General features: G+C 43.7%; 1 protein-coding gene across 2 annotated transcripts in view; it reads right to left on the reverse strand.

Annotated features, from left to right (window-relative positions):
* Positions 1-24933, reverse strand: part of DLGAP1 (DLG associated protein 1) — a 190187-nt gene that overhangs the window by 75265 nt on the left and 89989 nt on the right. The window lies entirely within an intron of this gene.

The raw sequence follows: 24933 nt of genomic DNA on the forward strand, positions 1-24933 counted from the left end.
CTTAAGTCACTCCAGGTCTTCTGAAGGCCCCGACCTGGCACAGTACCTTCCCTCCCTAAACAATCCCTACTTCGCCCTTCCTCTTGGCCTCTCTCTCTATGAGCATTACTTTGAAAAGCAGAAGCTTCTCTCAAGAGGTGTTGGGTTCAGAAATGTTCCTATGTTCAACATCTTTTCCTTATTCAAAGAGGTAACCCAGTGCAGAGGGACTTAATTACCATTAGGCATGCAGTTTTAAGGTCCAATGAAACGCCTGCTGAAGTCAATAGGAGTCTTTCACTGGGCCAGCTTCAGCTGGCATAAAGGAAGCCAATAGAGTTATGCCATTGTATACCATATGTAGAGGTACCCCATTGACTTCAATGGACTTTTGGGACATTCCTACAGGTAATGTCTTCCTGCCTTTAACTTGGGCACATTTGGCAGCGGGGTTGATTTTCTGTTTTGTATTTTTGATTTGTTTTTTTACAATAATAGTTGGTGTTAAAATGTATGATACAATGAGGACTTTCAAAGATAGTTATTAAATGAGAAACTGAACATCTAATATACTCATGAACAGATTAGTTGCCAGTAGAAATCTACAGAAAAGTCAGACAAAAACAGCATTTCCTGTTACCAGCCCTGTGCCCCAAAAGCTTCTTTTTTTCAACAGGACAAGAGGATCAGATCTTGCTGACAGTGTTAAGTACTAATAAAGAGCCCAACCCACAACATCAGTAGTTTTGAAATCAAAAGGCCAAATTCTACCTGTTGATACATGCACCCAACTCCCTATCGAATCTGTGCAGATGCCCGTTAAAGCAGTATTTGGCCCAAAGTGTTTAGTCTGCACAATTTTAAACATGAAGTTCTCTGTATTGTTTGTACTACTTGTGACACTTCCTAGTGTAAACCTACTTGTCAGGAAAACCAATATATTTAGAGTCTGTCCATACTGACAGTAGCCATTTGGGTCAAATCTAATGAGATACTTTATTTATTAACATGATATATGAAAGCTTAAGTTATTACATATTTTACAGCCTATATACATACATACATCTATATATACCCACACATAGTGACTCTTCTTCACTGTCCATGAGCAATTAATTTACTATTATTTTGGTACTGTTACAAGCCTAACCATCACCCTTCATTAAAAAAAAAAATGAGAAGCCCTAAACTAAGACAAATGGTATGTGAGCCAGCCCAGAAATTAGCATAATTTGGGTAGAGGGTTCCACACGCACACACACACAGAGCATAAGTAGTCCATTTTTCATCACTATCCACATTTCTTGGCCAAGGTAAGTCAACACCCAGGTGCCAGAGAAACATGTTTCACACAGCTATGACAATAATGACAATAATAAGTAATTAAAAATTTTGCAGTCCTTTTAAAAGGGTCTGGCAGTCTGGATTTGGCCCATGAGTCACCTATTGACTACGCATGGTTTGGGATGTGTGTGAGAAATGAGAAAGTGAGAGACACTGAAGAAGCAGCTGGTAACTGGAAAGAAGCCTATAAGCTAGCTTTTGGGGTGCTGGGTGAAAACAGTGCTTTGGGGACTATGAGCAGGAGCACTGTCCCCCCTTAAGTTTCTTCTGTGTTTAAGGAAACAGGACTTTGTACATACCTTACAAATAAAAATGACTGAATTCAAAACAAAATCCAGACTTCATAGTCAATTTTTACTTCCACCTGGAACACACTCAAAACCCTGAACGTTGACTGGCCACTCAAGTCAATAGTAAGAGCAGACCAAAATGCCATGTATCTTTTCCCCTCATTGCTCTTTTTTCCCGAATCATTCTCATCACTATTGCCTGCTTGACGCAAAGATAGAAACAAATAAAAGGGAGACATTTGAAGGACTAGAAACCCTGCAAAATTGTTTGCCAAATGGAAAGGGACAAAATAGACACTGAAAGACATGATTGTTTCCAATGTCTCACTGTGTATATTAAAAGACATAGAATGATTGTTAAAAAACACAGCTTTGGAAAAGTAGTTGACACTTTCATTTTATAAGATGTAAAAGAGATAAGATTCTCGCTTGCACAATTGCTTGAAGCTTCAGTTTCAATTTGCTGTCAGTACTAAACATGAGAACTGCCAGCAGGGTTTATATGAACTTAACATGAATACAGAGATATCTCTGCAGAGTAACAGGGAAAATACAACAGTCAAACCCTTTTCATTTGAAGATTTAGCTTATTAAGTCTTGTCTTCTGGGTACAATCCTAGTATATGTAGGCTGCTCTACATAGAGTACTCAGAAATCCCAGAACCATCTTGACATATCAGCTAGAAAAGATATCAAAGAAGAAATAGCAGATTTAAAAAATAATTTGTAGGAATAACTGGCACACAGCTTCCCTGGGGACTTTACAGAGTGCTGTGCCACCCTTAAAGAGGTTCATGGCCTGGGGCAAGTCACCTATATGGGGGTCCTCTTTAACATTTTTTTTAAACAGGTGAAACCTGGTTACAGTGAACTTCAAGGGCACCTGCTGGCTGCAGGTTAAATATTGATAATGCCCAGCTGTATAATTACAATATTGTTATATATCATAAAAACCCCTCACTGATCATGATCAGTGTCACTCTGCTTATATTCTGAATGCATCTTCTTGGACTTCCTTGCAGCAACCTCTATTAGCAGATCATGGCAATCCAGGTTTGATGCTACTTCCCTCTCAATGGACACAATCACAAGTCCACCCAGCTTCTCTTGAGACATACTTCGATGTAGGCAGTGTTCCCTGTAACCTGTGTACTTGTGCAGTCACTCGGCAGGTACTCAAATGCTGCCCAGCTGATTAACAGAGCACTCACAGCTAGGTTTTGTTTCTATTGGTGGTACATATCTGTGCATGCCTTGGTGCACAAAATTATTCCACCACATGGATGGGAAAAAATTGCACATGGATGGAAAAGATTAGGGACAAAGTTTGCTGTATGTAGTTCTTAATGTTTAATTTGGAAAAAAAGCTTTGCTCCCCTGAAGCCACTCTGACTGGCATTGTCAGCAAAACCCTGTAAGCTACGGCTGTGTTTGGGAAGGTGCTGTCAAGTGATTTAAGAAACTGAAGAGCTTGAAAGGCAATACTTGCTCCCTCAGGGATGAATTCTCCGAGCACTTGAAGCTATGTTTTCTCCATTTATCTCTGTGTTTGCTTGTGCTATATTGGACTTTAGGGGCATGTCTACACAGCAAAGTCATTTCGAAATAACAGCTGTTATACTGAAATAACTATCCTAGCGTCTACCCAACACAACCACTCTTTTTTTAAAAATAATTTCAAAATAGGATTCTCCAGATATGAAGAAGTGCATCTTTACGATGAAAGCTCATCACCTAATAAATTATATTCTCATTTGTTAAGGTGCTATATGACTGTTTTTTTGTTTTGTGAAGATACAGACTATTCAAAATAGCGGTTGGCTTATTTCGAAATAGATAAACCTTATTCCACTCCTCTGGCTCCTAATATTGGTCCCTGTCTAGTTCCCCCTTTCACTCCAAGACAGATTACATTCTCATCAAAATGAGATTGCCAGCACCTATGGTTTACAAATTGTAGCGCTCGACAGGCATCTGTTGCAAAATTCCATTTGTTGAATGGGGACTTGTGATTGACGTATCCTTTGTTATGTTAACTGATATTGGGGTGAGTTCACACCAGCTCTCTCAATGAAATCTGTCTGTAATTCATCCCTATCTCACTCTCCATTTAACAGGAGGAAACAGGTTTGGGGAGCGGCCTGTAACTCAGGGCTCCCTCAGTCAATCGACCCCTAATTTGGATCACTCGTGGTCCTCTGCATCCCCAGGAGGCAGATGCCCAAGTAATCAGAGTAACATTCAGATTTCTGAGCCCTTAGAAAGGTTGAATTTTAAAGCTCATAAAATGGTGGACACACTCGGCTGTTTTTCTGTAATTTGCCAGCCCTGGTGGGTGGTGGTGGAGTTGGGGGATCCTAGGTCCTGGTATTGGGGGAGGTGAGCTTGCTGCTGGAGAGCTGAAAAAGCCATAGAGGAACCTGAGGAGGGGGGTGATAAGGGTCCCCCTGCTCCCTGTGGTGGAACTTGGTAGCAAGGACCCCTCCCCCTGCACCCGCAGCTGAGAGAGAGGAAAAACAGCACTGGAAGGGGGAGGGCTAAGCAGGTTAGACGGCCCCATACAGCCTGCCTGCTGGAGTGGTACTGCTGAAACGGTGGAGCACTAAGAGCCCACAGTAGCCAGCAGGCAAAATCAGGCCTAAGACGAATGGGTGAACAAACAGTGACTGAGTGGCTCATGAACCCATGGGTGGGGCCCCGGAGCTGCTGTGGACAGAACCACTCCTGTGGACAGAATTGCTCTGCCAGAGTGCATGGAATATGATGAGAAACATAGGGTCTAGTTCAACAAAGCACTTAAGTATGTTAAGTCCAGGCTGGTTCAGCATAGCACTCAAGAATGTGGTTAACCGCTGTCCTGAACAGAGGTGCTTTCCTGATACTAACAGATCACCTGTTTAGAGAAGATTGTAAATGGCCCAACCTGGCCTTATGCTCCCAAAGCGTAGAGATGAGGCTCTCTCAGATGGGAATCCTGAACCACCAGTGGATGTCCATTTCAGCAATGTGGCTGTAATGAAAACCACACGTCCCTATGTCTGACGAGGGATAGCTTTGTACGTCCAGGCTGTGACTGGCTTGAGGCAAATGTACACGTAAGGCTGACCCAGGTCGTCAGCAGGAGGGACTGAACCTGCAACATTAGGGGCTAATGCTCTGGGCTCTACTGCATGAGCTAAAGACCAAGCAGAGACTTCACTCTCGGTAGCATGTGGTCTTAGCGCCTTTGGGATTACATATAGCATTGGAAATAAAATAGCCCCCACAAAACATTGCTATTCATATATTTTTTCACTTATTCTTGAACATATAATTTATGTTGACCGCTCAGCAATACAATCAGCTGTAATGCGTGAGAGATGCTCACACACTCATTCTGCCACACCTGCTTATTTCAAAAGCTCTGCATTTTACAGCCTTCACACAAGCACCTGCAAACACTGTCAAGAATGAAACAGAGGCTTTGAAAAGGAAGGTACAGTTGATGTCATTTTGGGTTTCTAAAGATACAAATACGTTTGCAGGCAAACCACATCACAGGATATGCCATGGGTATAGCTCAAAGAGCTTGATAGCTCATCTGCTGCTGATGTATTTCATCATGTCTCTCTGAGGTCAGGTAGAGAACTGCTAGCCCAAAAATATACATCTGCATATACAAAAATTTTCAGCCTTAGCATATTTTCACCCCTAAAATAATCCCCTCGAAAGGGTTTAGTACAGACTTGGCCCAGGGTAGGGTTTACCAAGAACCATTTTAGAGTGGGTGTTTGTGCTACTATTTTTCAGGGAGGAGAAACAAAGACAAGTTGCAAATGCACATCCTTACTGCACTGTTCTGTTGCCTTCATGCAAGAGTTACTCAGCTGTATTAACTTATGGGCGATTTGCATTTTGCTCCTTAATGCTACTTCTACACTAGCATTCCTCTTTCGAAAGACACATGCAAATGAGGGAAATAAAAATGCAAATGAGGCACAGATTTGCATAGCAGGCACCTCATTTGCACATTGTTCTTTTGAAAGAAGAAAAGCAATGTAGACGGGGCACTTTTGAAAGTAATCTCCATCTTCAAATGAACCCTTCTTCCTATTTTTTTTCAGGAAGAAGCGTTCTTTCGAAGATGTGGTTTACTTTCAAAAGAGCTGTGTCTACACTGCTTTTCTTCTTTTTAAAGAACATGCAAATGAGGCTCCAGACATGCAAATCTGCATCACATTTGCATTTTTGATTTTTCTCATTTGCATGTCTCTTTCAAAAGAGGAATGCAAGTGTAGACATAGTCAGTGGCCGTGGCTATACTTGCCCCCGCCTTTTGGAAAGGGCATGGTAATGAGCCACTTTGTCAGATGTTAATGAGGTGCTGCCATAAATATGCAGCGCCTCATTAGCATACCAGTGGCTGCGTGCACTTTGAAAGTGCCACTTTCAAAATCCACGCTGCCTGTGCAGACAGGGGCCTTTCAAAAGGACCCCCTTGATTTCAAAAGCCCCTTCTTCCCATTTGGTTTTGGGAAGATGAGGCTTTCAAAGTCCGGGGGAGGTTCCTTTCGAAAGGCACCTGGCACTTTTGAAACGCACGCAGCCACCATTATGCTAACGAGGCGCTGCATATTCATGGTAGTGCCTATTAACATCTGCTGGAGTGGCTCATTACCACTGCTGAAAGGATGGGGCTAGTGTAGCCATGGCCAGACAGAAAGAGAAATATACCCCTGTGATCAGGTCCTTACTGTGAGAAAGTAAATTAGATTCACACAGAGGTGTTGGTTCTACCTCCCTTTCTTTAAATGTTGCAAAGTATATTGAACACATTTTAGGTCCCTGCAATGACTCAGTGCTGATTCATGTCTCAAAGGCCGTGTCTACACGAGCCCCAAACTTCAAAATGGCCATGCAAATGGCCATTTCGAAGTTTACTAATGAAGCGCTGAAATGCATATTCAGCGCTTCATTAGCATGCGGGTGGCAGTGGCGCTTCGAAATTGACGCGGCTTGCCGCCGCGCGTCTCGTCCAGACGGGACTCCTTTTCGAAAGGACCCCACCTACTTCAAAGTCCCCTTACTCCCATCAGCTCATGGGAATAAGGGGACTTCGAAGTAGGCGGGGTCCTTTCAAAAAGGAGCCCCGTCTGGATGAGATGAGCAGCGGCAAGCCGCGTCAATTTTGAAGCGCCGCTGCAGCCCGCATGCTAATGAAGCGCTGAATATGCATTTCAGCGCTTCATTAGTAAACTTCGAAATGGCCATTTGCGTGGCCATTTCGAAGTTTGGGGCTTGTGTAGACGTAGCCAAAGTGTGACAGATTAGGTTGGACACAGTGGAGAAAACACAGCACTCTGGGGGCTGTTCTCAGCTACCCTGAAAATGCTTTCTGTTAGCAGCCTCTGAAAGAATCTGCCTGCCTCAAGTGGAAAGAGACAGCAAATCCAGAGTGGATTCTGTACCTTTGTAAAGGAAGATCTGCTGTGTAAATGAAACTAATAAGATCTGATGACGGGGATAACAACGGTACTTTATCTGCCCACCACAGATAAAAGGTACTTCTGGACTAAACTTAAAGAGCATAAATGATGGAATTAAGCCAGGTACAGTAGTAGTACAGTTAAACTAAATATTGATATGTTTGTGCTTTCAAAATATTTGGGGGTATATGCCCTAATTTACCATCAGTCTTAGGATATACAGGATGAGTTTTGGAAAATCAGGCAGCCAGATCCTTCCACTCTTCATTCAACAGGACTATAAGTAAGGTACTAATTCAGTAAGAGTGTTTGAATCAGGCTGTGTCTACACTTGGGTCAAAGACATTCTCAGCTTGCACGGTTGTACTCATGTAACTCTCATTGAGCTAGTGCACTAACATAGTAGTGTGTCCCAGATAGCACGGGCTGTGATAGCAGTGGCAAGGTTAGTCACATACCCACGCGTGTATGTGGGTGGGCTCGGGGAGTGGCAGCCTGTTTTGCTACTTACTTCTGCACATACTACTGCAGCTACATTACTATTTTTAGCATGCTAGCTTGTGGAGAATTAGCATGTGTCTGTGAGAGAATCTCACCCCCAGCTCAAAGTAAAGATATAGTCTAATGACGAGTTTATAAAACAGGGGTTTTACCAAGAGTTCAACAGGCTGGTATCACAGGCAAGTGAGCAGGGCTGGATTAAGAAAGGAGCTTGAAGGCTGCAGGTCAGGGTCCCGGCTAAGGTGTCTTCAGCAAAAAGATCTCTGTCCACCAAAAGGGCAGATCTTTTTGCAGGGCCCTGGGCTGCAGGCCTGTGTTCTGACCCTGCCTAGCAGGGGAGGAAGTAGAGTTATGTGGCTCTGCCCACTGCCATTCTACCCACTTCAGCCAAGGCGGGCACTCCAAGTGCCAGGAAGCTCTGTCTGCATGTTTCCCTTGCTTGCAAACTCCACCCCCGCAGCTACCTTTGGCCAGGAATTGTGGCCAATGGGAGCTGCAGGGACCGAAGCTGCAGGTGACAGCAGGGCAGTGTGCAGAACTACCAGTCCTTTCCCTCTACTCCTCTCCCTGGGGCCTGTGCCCACAAAGGGGATCTGCCCAGGTAAGGACCCAAACCCATCTCTGCCTTGAACCTCTTCCTGCACCCTAACTCCCTCCCAGACCCTGGACCTCATCTCCTGACCTGAGCCCCCTTCCACATTCCATATCCCTTGGGCCTAGCCTCGAGCCCCTTACTACACCCAAACGCTTTCTCCCCAGCCCCAACTCAGAGCTGCACACCTAGTCAAAATCCTGCCTCAACCCACAGCACCCTCCTGCAGTCTGAACTCCTCATTTTTGGCCCCACCCCAGAAACCAGGGGGCCCCACAAAATATAAAAGCCTTGGGTCCCCAAAAGAGTTAATCTGGCCTTGCAGGAGAGGCATAAATAGAGCATTTACAAAGGCTAGGTCACTTAGTTTGTGTGTATGTTCGCTTAACTCCCTTGTGCAAATATTTTAGGCCTTAACAAGGGAGTCACAAGCAGACTCATACAAGCTCTGACTTGCGTGCGCAGGTTGGGAGCTCACTTTTGAAAATCTGCTCATATTTTGTTGCTAGGCAAAGTAGCCCAAATCTGCACTTCTTGTCAGATTCCTGGGCTTTCTGCAGACTGAACTATGTTGAGGGTTCGTGGAAGCCACTGGGTGACATTTTACGATATGACACAGGCCAGCAACCTTTCTGAGGCGGAGTGCTGAAATTTAACCTTTTACCTTCTATGTACAGTCTGAGTGCCGGTGATGCTTTTTAAAGTCACTAATAGTCCTACTTACAACAGCTTCATTAATAAATAAATAAATAATGATGCAGTGCTTTATGTGGTAGTTGGTAGCATTAGCTGATCTTTTGTTAATCCACTGGCTTTGAGCAAGCTCCTAGCTGCATGGGGGAGGAGGGGGTGGGGCTGAGCTCCCATCTCATGCGCTGATGAAAATCGGCTTGCGTGCTACTCTTGGCACCCGTGCTGGAGGTTGCTGACCCCTATGATGGGAGTGGCCTTAATTCCGTCAGCTGATTTTCAACACAGGCACTATAATATACACAGATTTTCAAAATGTGTTACATTCTGTATCATTTTGTAAAGTATACTTTCCAAAAGGGGAGCTAAACTTGTTTACTTTTCTTTTTTCCCCCTTAGACATGAGATTTCTTTTCACAGTGGAATCCTCTTAGAGAATCATAGAGAGGAAGGAGTCTTTAAATTCAGAATGTTCTCATGACAAATTGCCCATACATGCTGCTTAGCAAAAGCTCCTAGGGCTTGAAGGTAATTCTACAGCAGATTAGATCATGGCAACATCTCAGAGTGTGGAAAATGAGAAGATATTTTAATCCAAATCTGAGGAGGCACTGGAATGTGAAGGGTCCTTCAGATACCTGGGTGGCATGACTACAAGGGATGTGAGACACCACTTAGTGATATATAGAATTTGACTTGTGACTGCTGCTTTGGTGACATCCAACCACTTCTGAAAAAGCAATTACCATGAAGTGTGAAATAAAGCTGCTGTAGTCTCTTGTCTTCAACACCTTGGTGCAGGCACACGAGACATGTACTCTAAGGCTATGAAAACAAAAAAGCAGTCAAGTAGCACTTTAAAGACTAACAAAATAATTTATTAGGTGAGCTTTCGTGGGACAGACCCACTTCTTCAGACCATAGCCATACCAGAGGGTATGGCTATGGTCTGAAGAAGTGGGTCTGTCCCACGAAAGCTCACCTAATAAATTATTTTGTTAGTCTTTAAAGTGCTACTTGACTGCTTTTTTGTTTTGATAGTATATAGACTAGCACGGCTCCCTCTCTGTTACTAAGGCTACGGTTACACAACAGTTGCTATTTCAGGATGCAACTGTATCGCAAAATAGCAACCCTGAGGTTGAACACCACACTTGGTATATCAGCACTATTTTGAGGGTGGTATTTCGTTTCTGCTACCCCTTGTCTTGAGAAGCTTAGCAGAAACTTCAAAATAGCTGTTTATTTCAAACTTTGGTGCTGTTTGGATGGCACTAAGTTTGAAGTAAGTTAACTTGAAAAAAATCTATGCAATTTGCTTTGTGCAAATTGCATAAATTATTTCAAGTTATGGCCACAGTGTAGCCATAGCCTCAGGAAATAGGATATTAAAAGACTTTCTGCTTTCAAAGTGAAATGCCACAGCTGATTGCTGCATGTGACTAACCAGGAGTTAACTGCCCAGATTTTCAGCATAACTGGAGCAAGACCGAGTACGATCAACATGATCAGACAAAGACAACTAGAGTTTGCAGGAAGCGTGGGTTGGATGAGCACAGGAAGATTGCAAAACTAAGCTTTTCAGGGACTGGTGCCCAAGTGCCAGAGGGTGCCTGCTGTCAGTGTGGATCAGTGATTTAGCTGACTGAATGAGTTGAGGTATTGCTTCTCAAGGCTGTGTAAAGACTGATGGAGGTAGATGGCCGTCCATTGACTCCAGGGGTTGGTTTTCTGTTTATTGTGATGTAATTATGTCGGGGTCGGGAATAAGTGGCCCACAGGCTGGACGTAGTTCATCAGGGTTTGCCCTGGTAGGGCCAACAGCACTTTATTTATCTGCTGGTCTGTAGGTATGGCCACTTGCAGCTCCTGTTGGCTGGCTGCAGAACACTGTTCCCCACCAATGGGAGCTGTGCAAAATGGTGCAGTCCGAGACACTGTTTCTCGCAGCTCCAATTGGCTAGGAAAACTAGGGGCCAATCTTCTGATTCTGATCTCATTGATATAAATCTGGATTAACTCACTGGTTCTTTATTAGGGCCAGATTTACAAAGGTACACAGGCATCTAAAGATGAAGACAGGTGCCTAGCGGGGTTTTCAAAGAACTTAAGCAGGGAGTTAAGTGTGAACCAGCTCAGATGAATTTGTATATCCTATTCGGCACCTGACTGCATCTTTAAGTGCTTAAGTATCTTTGTAAATCCGGCCCTACTTATGTTATCACAGTTAATTTGGTGTCTGACTTATGTAACTTTGTTCTCACCCACAATTATTTCCAATTTGGGGACAATTTATACCTCCAGATTAGTGGCACCACTATGGGCACTTGCATGGCCCCACAATATGCTAATATGGCTGACTTGGAGCAACGATTCTTCAGCTCTCGTCCCGTTACCCCTCCTTTACTTAAGATACATCAATGACATCTTTGTCGTTTGGACCCACAGTAAAGAGACGCTAGAAGGACTCCTCAAAGACTTTAACAATCTGCACCCCACCATCAGCCTCAGCCTTGACTACTCCACATGAGGGATACATTTTCTGGACGCTAAAGTACAAATCACTGAGGGCCAAAGCAATACCACTCCCTCCCGGAAACCCACTGACCACTACACTTACCTGCTTGCTTCTAGCTTCCATCCTGCACACACCACATGATCCATTGTTTATAGTCAAGCCCTGAGATACAATCACATCTGCTTTGATCCTACTGACAGAGAATGAAAATTACAAGATCCCTACCAAACATTCATAAACCTTAATCACCCACTGAGAGAAGTAAAAAAACAAATTGACAGGGCCAGATGAATACCCAGAAATCAAGTACTCCAAGATAGCCCCAAAAAAGCCAATAACAGAACACCACTCGTTATTACCTACAGCCCCCAACTCAAACCATTGCAATGCATAGTTAAAGACCTACAACCTATCCGAAATCATGATGCCACACTTCAGGAGACCCTAGGTGACAGGACTGTTCTCTCTTATAGACAGCCTCCCAACCTTATGAGGATTCTCACTAGCAACCACAGGATATACCACAATAATACTAAGCCTGGAACTTTTCCTTGCAACAATCCCCATCACCAACTTTGTCCACATATCTATTCCAGACATACTATCACTGGACCTAACAACATTAATTACAGAATCATGGGCACATTCTCCTGTTCCTCAACTAACATCATATATGCCATAATGTGCCAGCAATGTCCACACACTTTGTATATTGGGCAAACTGCAAACACTCTTTGCCAAAGAATGAACGGACATAGAGCAGACATCAAAAATCTACGAATACACAAACCAGTCAGCCAGCACTTTAATGGAGTGGGACATTCTGTTAAAGACATGGGAGTTTGTGTTCTAGAGAAAAGAGACTTTAAGAACCGTCTACACTACAGAGAGAATGGTTGGAGCTAACATTCATATTCAAATTTGACACATTAACACCTGGTTTGAACAGGGACAGCAATTACCTGATGCATTACAAGGACTCTTTCACATACTTTGATGTTTGATGTAACACTTAACTTCCCCACCCCACACCCTTCTCTCTCTGCTCTTCCATCTGATTTGCCAACCGTGATAACCTTGCTAACAATTTTTGGACCTCCGTGCTTTATATATTGAATCTGTTCAGGTAATGCTATAGATGTGAGGAAGTGGGTCTGTCCCACAAAAGCTCATGACCTAATACATTATTTTGTTAGTCATTAAAATGCTACATGATAGCTTTTTTGTTTTGAATTTAAATGGGTGTAACTGAGAGGAGAACATGGTTCTATCCCCTCAGATTTTTTATGTGTTGTAAAAAAAATTTATGGTGCAGATATTCTGTGCAAGGATCTTACTTTCTACAATCAACTATTAAATTAACATCTAAAAATATTTTTGTAGATTATAAAAAGTTTTTCTTTCCTGAAGATCAACTAGAAAAATGTTACCTACTTCTTCACTAGATTTGCTGCCCGAGCATGTTAAAAGTCCTTATATACTCATCTTAATCACAGAACTAAGATTTGACTACTTTGTATTGCTATTAGCTTCGTAGTGCTAACCCAGCTGAAAGAGTGAGAAAGCTAGGTTCTACTGCATAACACACAATGCCAACAGAATTCTTAACCAAATGCCGAATATTTTTTTCTAGTGCTGACATGTCAGCCAGAAAGAAAACAGCTTGACTTTCAGACCCCAGGCTGGTTCTTAGGATAATTGTTTTGTTATTTGGAAAGGAGTAAATTTGTTATGAAAGCCATTGAGAGATGCTGAGAGATACTGAATGCAACCCTGTAAGACCACTTTTACAAAATCCCTTTTTTCCTACTAGAATTGCATCTTGAGAACCTTCCTTTTGAAAAGGCAGATTGTGTCATGAGCTGCTTTTTACTTTCTATAGGGAAAACTCAATTCTATGGTTGTGGAATGTTAAGTACCTTTTAAAAAATAAAACCTTACAGCCGGGGGGAGGGAGCAGTAATTACAAGTGAGGTGCGGTAGAAAGGGAGAGAGAGAGAGAGAGAGAGAGTCTACATGTATATTATTATTGCACCTAAATGGATGAAGCAGGTCTTTGCCCATGAAAGCTTATGCTCCAAAATATCTGTTAGTCTATAGTGCGCCACAGGACTTCTTGTTGTTTTTGAAGATACGGACTAACATGGCTCCCCCTCTGATGATTATGGACTTGGAAGCTAAAATGGAACCCTTTCATCAAGCCGTGGTGCTGTGCAAATGGCTGTGGTATTGAATATATTTGTACATTGAAACTTCCTTCTAATAAATGTATATATTCATCTTTGGATTTTCTTGGTGCTATGACATCAGCTTAACCATTGCTGGAAAATCACATAGATAGTACTAATATCTATCTATCTATCTATCTAGATATAGATATAGATATAGATATATATTAGTGCTATCCACTAGGTCCAGAATCTATATTTATATCTATAGCTAGCTAGATAGATAGATGAAGATCCCAATGGTTCTCCTTTCTGGAATTTGTCCATCTCTCTTGGTATGAGGGAGGCTGGCTTTTAGCTAGCACAGAGATAGCACAGCCAGCTCCTATGTTGGCCTCAGCCTAAAGTATGAGATGGGGAGTGGAAGAGGTATGTCTGTAGGAAGGCTGAAGCACATTGTAGCTCGGTAATCCCCACATCTAGAGAGTCAGAGAGTTTTAGTTCACAGCACCACACTTCTTGGGCCAAATGCATCTCAGTGGAAGAGAGGATCTAGTTTGTTTACCGAACAGTGCTACAGAGGTAGAACTCCTTCACCAGTGTGGAAAATAAGCATGTGAGTAGTAAGATGACAGCCTGGGCCAATTATCTGTAGTAATGTAAAAGGTGAGGTTTTTGTGGGATGTTGGGTTGGGTGGAGAGAGTGAGTGCAAGGGACAATAATACGTGTCTAGAATGAAAAAGTGTGGAAAAATATTGATATTTAATATTAATATTAAAATATTAAGTGTCAGAGAGGTAGCCGTATTGGCCTGTAGCTTTGAGAACAACAATAAGTCCTGTGGCACCTTATAGACAAACAGATATTTTGGAGCATGAGCTTTCGTGGGCAAAGACCTGCTTCATCACTAGGCATCTGATGAAGTGGGTCTTTGCCCATGAAAGCTTATGCTCCACAATATGTGTTAATCTATAAGGTGCCACAAGACTTCTTGTTCTCAAAAATATTAAGTGTTCATTGATAATGCCCAGGTGTAAGAGGTGCACCCTCCTAGAGGAAGGCACTATATCATCATGCACAATGGGAGAATGTATTAGAATGGTTCAACAACAATTGTATTTTAATAAGTCATCTAGAAAGGTTGTTTCATACTTATGGTCTGATTGCTAAAGTGACAGTATTCTAGTACTGCAGTTGTACCTGAGAGTCATACATAGTACCATCATATAAAGCCAACAATACATTACAGCGCTATTCTTCCCTGCAAACAGAAAAAAAATCTGCAGATTGTAAGATCTCTTAATCTCCACAAAGCATCAAAAGAATGTGAAATGCAAATGGGAAAGTAGAGCTCCTTTCTCACAGTCAGAGTTCAAACCAGACCCTAAGGCTTTCCTTCATAATTCTTCAGTAGAGCTACATCTCCCTCTGCTGTTTGCCTGCTATTGTTACTTCATCCCCAGCACCAGAAAATGCTGACAGATAATTTATGTATTATAAAAATGAATACTAGGCCTCCTTACTGTTGTACACTTCACCCTTCACTTAAAGACTACCCCCACCTCTCTCTCACACGTCCCCCCCGCCCCCCATGAAGACAATTCTAGACTGAAAAATTAATCGCCAAATTTTCATGGGATGCCTGTACTCCTACACTTCTGAACAGTTCTCCTTGCCAATGAATGTTTAACATGTTGCCTGGATTGATTTAATTATACAAATATTTGGTAAGAGTAATGTTTCTGGATACAAATAAAAAGTCATTATTTACTTTTGCCATGATGATCTCATTATCTCAATGATGTAAGTGCCAAGTATAACAGAACATACTACACTGTCAGAAGGCCAGCACTCTGAAGCCTTTCATGGTTGATATATAAGTATTTGTACTGGACTGTCTTCCCTGTAGTCTGCAGCCTCCATCCATAACCCCCCAGCCCCCAAACAAACAACATCCCCCAACACAGCCCAAACTATGGACTACTTTTACCATCTTCCTAAGAGGTTGCTGGAAATTCTGCACACTTCCTTCTCTCAGTGTGTGTGTCTGCATGTGCATGTGCTTTTTTCCTCCCCATCTGCCTTCTTCCTACCCATTGTTGTGAGAAACCAAGGCTACAGAAGTGAGCTTTTATTTAAAGCTGGTGTGGTCTGTGGTCCAGAAGGGAGTTACAGATTTTGAGCTAACGATGGAGAAAACTCATTCATATAACTGACCCTTGAAGTTGGCAGCCTCATGTGAAGACGCTGGAATAATTTGCATAGTGGAGGTGCTGAAAGCTACTGAATCAAACTGAAATTGCTTTAAAGCCAGGGGAAACAGCAGACTCCCTGAACTCCTATTTTCAGCGCCTATGGCTTCATGTTCTCAAGGGCTATGTCTACACTAGAAGCATCTGTCTTCAGAAGTTACTGTCAGAAGAGATGTTCCAACAAAACTTCTGCAGACAGGTCACATCTATACATAAAAGTGGATTGATTTTTTGATCCGCTCTGTTGACAAAAGGGCCTGCAAAGTGCCTACATGGTTTTTTTATTGAGAGTTTCTGTTAATAAAACACATTTTGGCTGTGTCTACACTGGAGAATTCTGTCAACAGAACTCAGGGAGCGTCTGCACACACACACAAAGCTGTCTCTTGACAGTCATGAAGAACGCTGTTTAACTATCAAAACAACAAGCAGTCACGTAGCACTTTAAAGACTAGCAAAATAGTTTATTAGGTGAGCTTTGGTGGGACAGACCCACTTCTTCAGACCATAGCCAGACCAGAACAGACTCAATATTCAAGGCACAGAGAACCAAAAACAGTAAGCAAGGAGGACAAATCAGAAAAAGATAATCAAGGTGAGCAAATCAGAGAGTGGAGGGGTGCGGGGGGGGAAGGTCAAGAACTAGATTGAGCCAAGTATGCAGATGAGCCTCTATAGACTATAGGGGCTTGTCTGCATACTTGGCTCAGTCTAATTCTTGACCTTCCCCCCGCCCACCCCTCCACTCTCTGATTTGCTCACCTTGATTATCTTTTTCTGATTTGTCCTCCTTGCTTACTGTTTTTGGTTCTCTGTGCCTTGAATATTGAGTCTGTTCTGGTCTGGCTATGGTCTGAAGAAGTGGGTCTGTCCCACCAAAGCTCACCTAATAAACTATTTTGCTAGTCTTTAAAGTGCTACTTGACTGCTTTTTGTTTTGATAGTGTATAGACTAGCACGGCTTCCTCTCTGTTGCTGTTTAACTACTGTCGACAGAAGTGCAGCGTAGACACTTCTGTCAACCAAAAGGGCTTCCGGTTGCCGGGCAGCACTTTTACAGAGCTGCCATTCTGTTTTCTGGCACCAGAGGCCAGTGCAGTCTGGCAGTTCTCTGTCGAAAGAGCAAGTTGTGGATAGATGCAATCTGTCGACAGATGTTCTGTCGAGATTTCCCTGTTAACAGTAACTTCTGGAGACAGATGCTTCTAGTGCAAACATAGCCTCTGTGTGTAGGTGCTCCATGAGTTTTATTTACAAAACCCCAGTTTTGTCTACAAAACTCTCTAGTATAGACATAGCCAAGGAGAGTAGCTATCAAGGGAGATCTTGATCAAATGCCATTGAAGTTCATGCCAAAGTTCTCAGAGACTTCATTGGTGTAGCATCAGGCTCTTAAGGAGGAGGATCACGCTCTGGAAATTAATCTGGTGTTCTATACAGAAATACTTTAAACTTGAAAGTTAAAAAACTAAGGAATCCCCCCCTCATTTGAATATTCCTTTGGGTAGGTGTACACTGGGCAGAAGATCAACCCACTGAGGATCAAGCTTCTGGGGGTTGATTTTGTGTGCCTGGCAGGGACATGTGAAATCGAACTATCTGGGCTCAGCAGTTGACCCCTGTACTTCTCAATACAGTTAAGTCTTTGATATCTGGCATCCACGGGACCACGAGGTTGACGATAATCAAATATTCTGTATGATAGAGACCAGCTGACGCTAGGTGGGAGAGCAGAGGAGCCTGCTGACTGCACTCACACACAGCACAGAGGGACGCAGGGCAGCACGGAGCCAGCTGCCCCTCCAAGGGGTGGGGTGGGGTGGGTGGGGTGGGGCATAGTTCTCATGCTCTGTACACAAACCCCACCTTGATGCTACTTCTTTGTGCTTTCACCTGGTGGCTGCTGAGCTACTTGGCTATGAATTATGCTGGTTATTTGAGTGTGCCAGTTACTCAAATACCAGTTAAACAAGAGCTTACTGCATTGTGAGGAGCAAGGGAGAGTGATGGAAGAATTTCTCATGTCAACCGCCCTCTGTAGATAAGTCTATTCTAGCTACGCAACTGCTGTAGTTAGAATTTCATATCTACAATTGACTTTAATGTCTACAGACCTGACCTTAGTTCTCCCCGCTAATTATGAACTTTAGTACCATACTGTGTTTACTAATGCCTAAACACCTTGAGGTATGAAGCTAGAGTTGCTGGAAAAATGGGGAAACTGCTTCTTGACAATTTCTGTAATTTCAAAGTTGTTTCAATTTCAGAGGGCATGAAATTTTCCAGCTCATTTTAATTGAAATTTAACAAGGAGTGCATTGGCTTACTGAAAACTGCAACAATTTTGGAATAAGTTTTTGAAAACAGTTTCAATAATTTCAACAAAATGCACCAGACAACTTCATGAAAAACAGGCAAAAAGCTTCATTTTCACATCAAACCCTTTGTTCCTTAAAACACTTTTTGTACAAAAAAAAAAAAAAATTACAACTAGCTCTGTGGGAAGCTACTATCGGAGATGGGATGCACCTGAATCAAAGCATGGGATGTACTCCTTCTCAAATGTTGAATAAGAACTTTGGAACTTGGACAGATTGGACCCACACTCTCTGGCACAGTGACCCTCTTTTGAACTTTGTGGCCAAGGGTCAAACGACTTATAAAGGGGAATTGATATCCATAAGGAATAATGTAATTAGCTTGAGATACGCTCCCAACACATACAGTTCACACATGTGTGGCACATATAACGTACCTCTAACCCACAAAATACAATACACAGAAGTAGAATATAAACAAGCAAACAAACAAATAAATAGAAAAAGATAAGCCAGATCCCCGCCAGTCCCCACCGGCTGCCTGCAGCTCCCCGCTGTTCCTCTGCCAGCTCCCCACCTGTCCCCACAGCTCCCCGTGGCTCCCTGATGCTCCCTGCTAGCTCCCTGATTGTCTCTGCACCTCCCCACCTGAGCCACAGCTCCCCGCCATTCCATGCTGCTCCCCACAGCTGCCTGCCAGCTCCCAGCTGACTCCTCCTGGCTCCCCACAGCTCCCTGCTGGTCCCCCATGACTTCAGGGCTCACTTCCAGGCCCCTGGCTCTACAGCAACTGCTGCCCGGCCACCACAAAGCCCTCTATGTTCCTGGCTTTTGGTCTCTCGGCCCCTGAACAATGTACAAGTGCAGATCAGCGTGACTTATAAGGCTTTCCTGAATTAACGACTTACATACGAAACAATTTATATCAAAACGACTTATAACTAGGAACCCCTGTACTAGGAATTACACTCATCCCTCATTTAACAAGTACTTTACTAATGAGTACTTGCTAAAACGAGGAACATATATACCTACCTTTATTCACTATATGAGTGAACTTCCCCCGCTTATATGAGCAGGGTCCCTGGCCGGGGGCAGGGAGACTCACAGCCCCACAGCTGGAGCAGAGCCAGATGCGAAGTCCCAGGTGGGGGCTGGGGAGACCCACAGCCCTGAAGGTGGCGCCTTCTCCCTCCCTTCCCTCAGACATGCAGCTGTCTGACAGCCCTTCGGCTGGGAGAAGAGAGAGAGAAGGCTCTTAGTCTGGTTCCCTCCCCTGCAATGGCGGAAACATGAAACTGACCAGCCATGAGCTGATCAGTTGCCCAGCCCCACAACCCCTGGGGAGACTGGAACCAGCCTGCCCGTGGTTCCCAGCTCCTGTCACTCTGGGAGCCAGGAAACTGACCAGCCCTGGCTGTTCCTGGCTCCCCTCCCCTTGCAGGAAAATTTGAGTTAGGCAGGGGTTGCAGGAACAACCTGTGGGTAACTCGAGGGTTTACTGTATTAGACCCGCTCCCCGCCCACCCCGCAGACCTCACCCTCAGCCAGGTTTTAAACCCCCTGCCCCAAGGTCCCAAACTGCCCCAAGCCTTAAGCCCTCCAGAAGCCCCAAACCACCCCCAGCCTTAGAGTCCCTCAGCAGACCCCAACTACCCCCAGCCTTATAACTCCCCAGCAGCCCCAAACCGCCCCCAGTCTTAGACCCCCCTGCATCCCTCAACAGCCCCAGCCTTAGACACTCCTCCTTCTCCCACAGCCTCTTCACTGGGGCTGCGAGGCTGGGCGGCTGCCCCAGCCCTCCTGCTCCCAGCAATTAACTCAGGTGTAAAGGTTTCAGCACCTGGCCATAAGGTAATTGCTGTCCCTAGTGATAGAGATAGCTGCCATCTCCAGCATCTCTCTCTATTGACAGACATCTGCCCGAGGCAGCAGTGTTAAGAAACTGCAAATGGCTTCTTTAACAGCCACATACAGATGGGAACTGCCCGGCTGGTGACCTTTAACAAATTTAATGGTACCTGTGTTTGGGTCCCGACCCATGGGTTGGGAATTCCTCTCTACATACATACACTACATTCTATTTCTGGTGCCAAACTATTCAAATACATCAGAAAAGTACCTAAACTCAACTGGTTTATGTCAAATTACAAGCCCTTGGAATGAATCGGAGACTTTTGCATGCATTTTAATAGGAATTTAGTGTCGCTCTATAAGTTTTCGCCTACGAGCAGAAATTTGGGAACCTGTTGTGCTCATATAGCAAGGGATGAGTGTAACATCTTTGAACTCTTTGGCTGTGGCCACACTTGGCCAAAACTTCGAAATGGCCATGCAACTGGCCATTTCGAAGATCACTAATGAAGCGCTGAATTGAATATTCAGTGCTTCATTAGCATTAGGACGCTTCCGGCCACGGCACTTCAAAAGCGCCGCCTTCGAAAGCGCGCGGCTCGGCGTGGCTACACGGGGGTCCTTTTCGAAAGGACCCTGCTCCTTTCAAAATCCCCTTATTCCTCTGGCAGCTTGAGCTAGTGGCCCAAGTAGGCACATATGCAGTTGAGGGAAGATTGTACTCTGGCTGCTAGCCAGAGCTGTAGCCCATGCTGCCTGGGTCACACTGCTTTTTGTTAGGTGCCAGCTCGAACAGAACTAGGGCATGTATTCCAGCTGGGAATGACGCCTCCCAGAGGCTGTGTTGGTGTGTCCTAAGTCAGGGATGAGCAAAATTTTTACACTGGGTCCAACTTTTCATCCATGCAATTAGCAATGTCCCTCCAACCTGTCTAATGTAATCCAAACTGATGGAAATTTTGGTTACGTTCATTTGAAAAATAAAACCCTTTTGGCACATGTAAGAAGACAAGCGTGTAGAATGTAAATACTTTATTAATCGGTGTATAAGTGTGAATACACATCCATAAACACAGTAACAGATTTCAACATTTTTAATGATCTGGATGAGCTTGAGACTCAGCAGCCGATCATGCTGTGCCCCACTTGTGAAATTTCACCTCCCCCCCACAACACACTTTGCACATCCTTGCCCTACATGGTGAAAAAATTTAGAGAGAGCTCCCAGCAGTTCTGCTGGAGGACCACCATCTCCCTCACACTGAGCTTTGTACTAGGTTGTTGAAAATAAGAGCTCCAAATTGGCTGATGATTTCAAACCTGATGGAGCATGTAGCTACAGTAGCAACTCTATTTTGCAGCATGTTGGGGGGATTGGGGAGTACCAATTAACTGAATAGTCCAGTTAACAGAGTTATACTCTAGCAAGAAGAATACCAATTTGCAAAGAATTAGAATACAATAGAGTATAAAATAGCGTCGAGGTACTCACCAGTCTGGTAGCAGTGCTGTACTGCAGAGTGATTGCTTTCTTGAAACACGTAGGTGTACAGAGATAAAGTGTTCTATACAGTAGTTTATACATTGAAACTATAGTGCACATAATTTAATCTTCCTTTCATGACTCAGAAGGCACTTCAGGATTTTACAGTGCCTCATGGTCATCATTAGAACCATGAATTATCCTTGTAGCTGTAGAAGGCTCAGGAGGTTGGGCTGAATCTAATGACTCTATGACACACCCTGGAAGCTCCTTTTTTGAATAAACCCTTGATGCAACTTGCTTGACTTCTTTTTGCATAGTAGAGTGCAGAATGTGCAATTGCATAACATACTGGGCAGGATACTAAGTCCAGCTGCTAGCCTGAAGATTTGTATTAGGGGGTATATAAATAATGCTGGTTAACTGAGCTTTCTGGTTAACTGCGTACCAGACAACAGAGCTTTTAGAGTAGTAAAAAAATCAGGGTAATAGTTTAATATCATATGCAATCAGCAGTGGAGCTGACAGTCACCGCGGGCCAGGGCAAAATGGGAGGAGGGCCTGGTTCCTCACCTTGGAAGGGGCGGGGATAAGGGTGGAATGGGAGGGGCCAAGGGCAGTTGCCCTTAGCCCCACCAGGACCACGGTGCTGGGCTTCCCACAGCCACATGGAGTGCCCGAGCAGCACTACTGGCACTTTAAATGAGCCCAGAGCTCTGAGCCCCCTTGAAAAACAAGGCTCTGGAGTAAGTGCCCCCTTTGTCCCCACCTCCCCTCCCATCAGCAGGGCGGAAAATCAGCACCCCTCTTTGTTTGATGCACTTCTAAAACTTAATGCCATACTCCCATTTCCAGTGGCACCCAGTGTGCGCGTAGGGACATGTCAAATGGCTGGGCAATAGTATAGGGAATCAACAAACTATCATACAACTTCACATCACTCCTAGGGACATTATTACAACTTCCTGGCCTACAATGTGACCTACAAATCATATTTTAAACTTGCATCTGCAGGTGCAGTTAGCAAAATGAAATGTATGAGAATCCTTTTCTCTGAATCCCTCACTGCCCCAGTTTGCACTCCCACTCATTTATGTTGTGCTATTAAAATGGTAAAGTAGCAATTTAGCTGTACTTTAACTTTTCAAGTAGTTACAAGCATTTGTTAGGAAACAATTTACAGGAAAATTAAGGGAAATTCATGTATTTGTGATATAATCATCAAAAACCACGAGAGGCCATTTGTTGAGTAGACTAAAAATTAACTGTTTCTAGGAAGAGCAATGTAATTATTTTTTCCATTGGATAGTCGTTTTCCACCAACGGAAAGACTTTTTACATTTGACCTAAATTTCTGGATTTTTTTAATACACACACAACCAGGAATCTGTAAGAAGATTTTGTTTGTTTGTTTGTTTGTTGATATATCTCTGTATACAAAGAGCGTACAGTTCACTTGTTTCAAATGCTGATGTGTAAAGTTAAAAAAACAGAAGCAAAAGTTAAAATGCTTTCTGTTCTAAAAGCTCCTACTAAATCCTAACTGTCTGGCACAGTGGTCTGTTTTATAAATAACCCAACTGTGAGGCTTCCACGGCCAGGAGGCTAGTGAAGAGTGTGTACAGTATACCTTTGTATGTAAAATAACTCTAAATAACCTGTCATATGTGACTCTTTGTCTCTCAAACAACAGTCCTCTCTGTACATGTTAATCCTCCTAAATCACATATGCTTTTTTAAGCACTCTCATCACCAACTTTTCCATATACTGTAAGGTCCCGACATTCATGAGTTTAACATTCGTGAATTCAATTATTCGCAAGTGGCTGCCGCTTCCCCGGAGCTCCGGGGGCAGGAGTGCCAGAAGCCATTTCCTCCCCGGGGACCCAGGCAGGAGCGCCAGCAGCCACCACTTCCCTAGGGCTCCAGGCAGGAACGCTGGCAGTGGCCGCCTTGCCGGGGCCCTGGGCAGGGAGCGCCAGCAGCTGCCACTTCCCCGGCATTCCAGGCGGGAGCATCCGCAGCTGCTGCCTCCCAGTGGGTGAGGGGCAGGGAGCGCCGACAGCCATCGCCTCACCAGGGCTCTGGTCAGGAGTGCAGGTGACCACTGCTTTGCTGGGGCTCCAGGCAGGGAGTGCTGGAGGCTGCCACTTCGCTGGGGCTCCAGGTGAATAATATTCATCATCCATGAAATTCAACATTCACAATGGTTCTCAACACCGGACCCTCGCAAATATTGCACCCCTACTGTGCTGTTTTCTGGCTGCTAGCTACTGGCTGCTAGGGAACATATTTTCCCTTACTTCTCTTCTACTTATGCTCCAATTATGACATCTTCCTCATACGGACCCATGGTAAGGAGATCCTTGAATTCTGCAGGGATTCCAACAATTTCCACTCCACCTTCAACCTCAGTCTGGACCAGTCTGCTACAGTACAAATCAATGATGGTCACATAAACACCACTTTATACCAGAAATGCACTGGCTGCTACTCTTACCTACATGCCTCCAGCTTCCATCCAAGACACATCACACACAATCCATTGACTACCCTGCCAAGCCCTAAGATACAATTCTATCTGCTCCAATTTCATTGACAATTGTTGGCAGCACAGACTTCAAATGAGTCCAATAAAATGTTTTGGAATCTCCACATCTGCCTATCTTCTCCAGAGATGGACACTTTGATGGTGTTGAAGGCTCTAGATTAGTCAGAGGAACCCACGATCAGTGGCTGTTTGTAGACCCTGCATTTTCAGTGATAAGGCAGAGATTCATAATTTGATCAAGTTTGTCTCATTCTTCTCTGAAACCAGTTTTTGTATTTGTTCTTTCGTCTTTATCATTAATGTTCTGAGATCCTGAATTATAAGAAGGAGCACTTTACTTGCTTGCAGTATTATGGAACAGGTATGATAATTACTGTACTTTGTCATACGTCCTTTCTTTGGTAAGGGCAGAAAGATTGCCTTCATCCAGTCATGAAGCCATTTTCTAGTTATCCACACATTGTTACAAATTTTCCACAAGACCAATTCTGTGGTCAACAATCATTTTTAACAGTTCTGATGATACATTATTATCTATTCCTGATGCTTTCCAAGACTTCATTTTCTTAATAGTATACACCACTTCCTCTCACAGGATTGGTGGCTCTGTACAGTCTTTTTTGTTGTGCTGTATTGTAAGTGGTTCTAATGAGGCACACAGATTGGCCTAGTAATCTCTCCAGCTGTGTTTGATATCGTGACCTTTCATAATACTCGGCTGCAGGAAAAATCTCTGTGATAAGGATTCTGACCAGCGTGAAAGTATCTTTTGTGTTATTATTCTCTTTATAATGCTCAAGTTTTTCACATTTTGTCCCGATGTGTTTGTTCACTCTTTATCTTATGCAGTCAGCCTTCAAGTCTCTTTCTTCAGTTCTTTGGATTCCCTCCTTCTGTCTCTAAGACACTGTCTTTTATTCTGCATTG

The sequence above is a fragment of the Carettochelys insculpta genome, chromosome 2, assembly GCF_033958435.1.
Source record: "Carettochelys insculpta isolate YL-2023 chromosome 2, ASM3395843v1, whole genome shotgun sequence".
Classification (NCBI taxonomy): Eukaryota; Metazoa; Chordata; order Testudines; family Carettochelyidae; genus Carettochelys; species Carettochelys insculpta.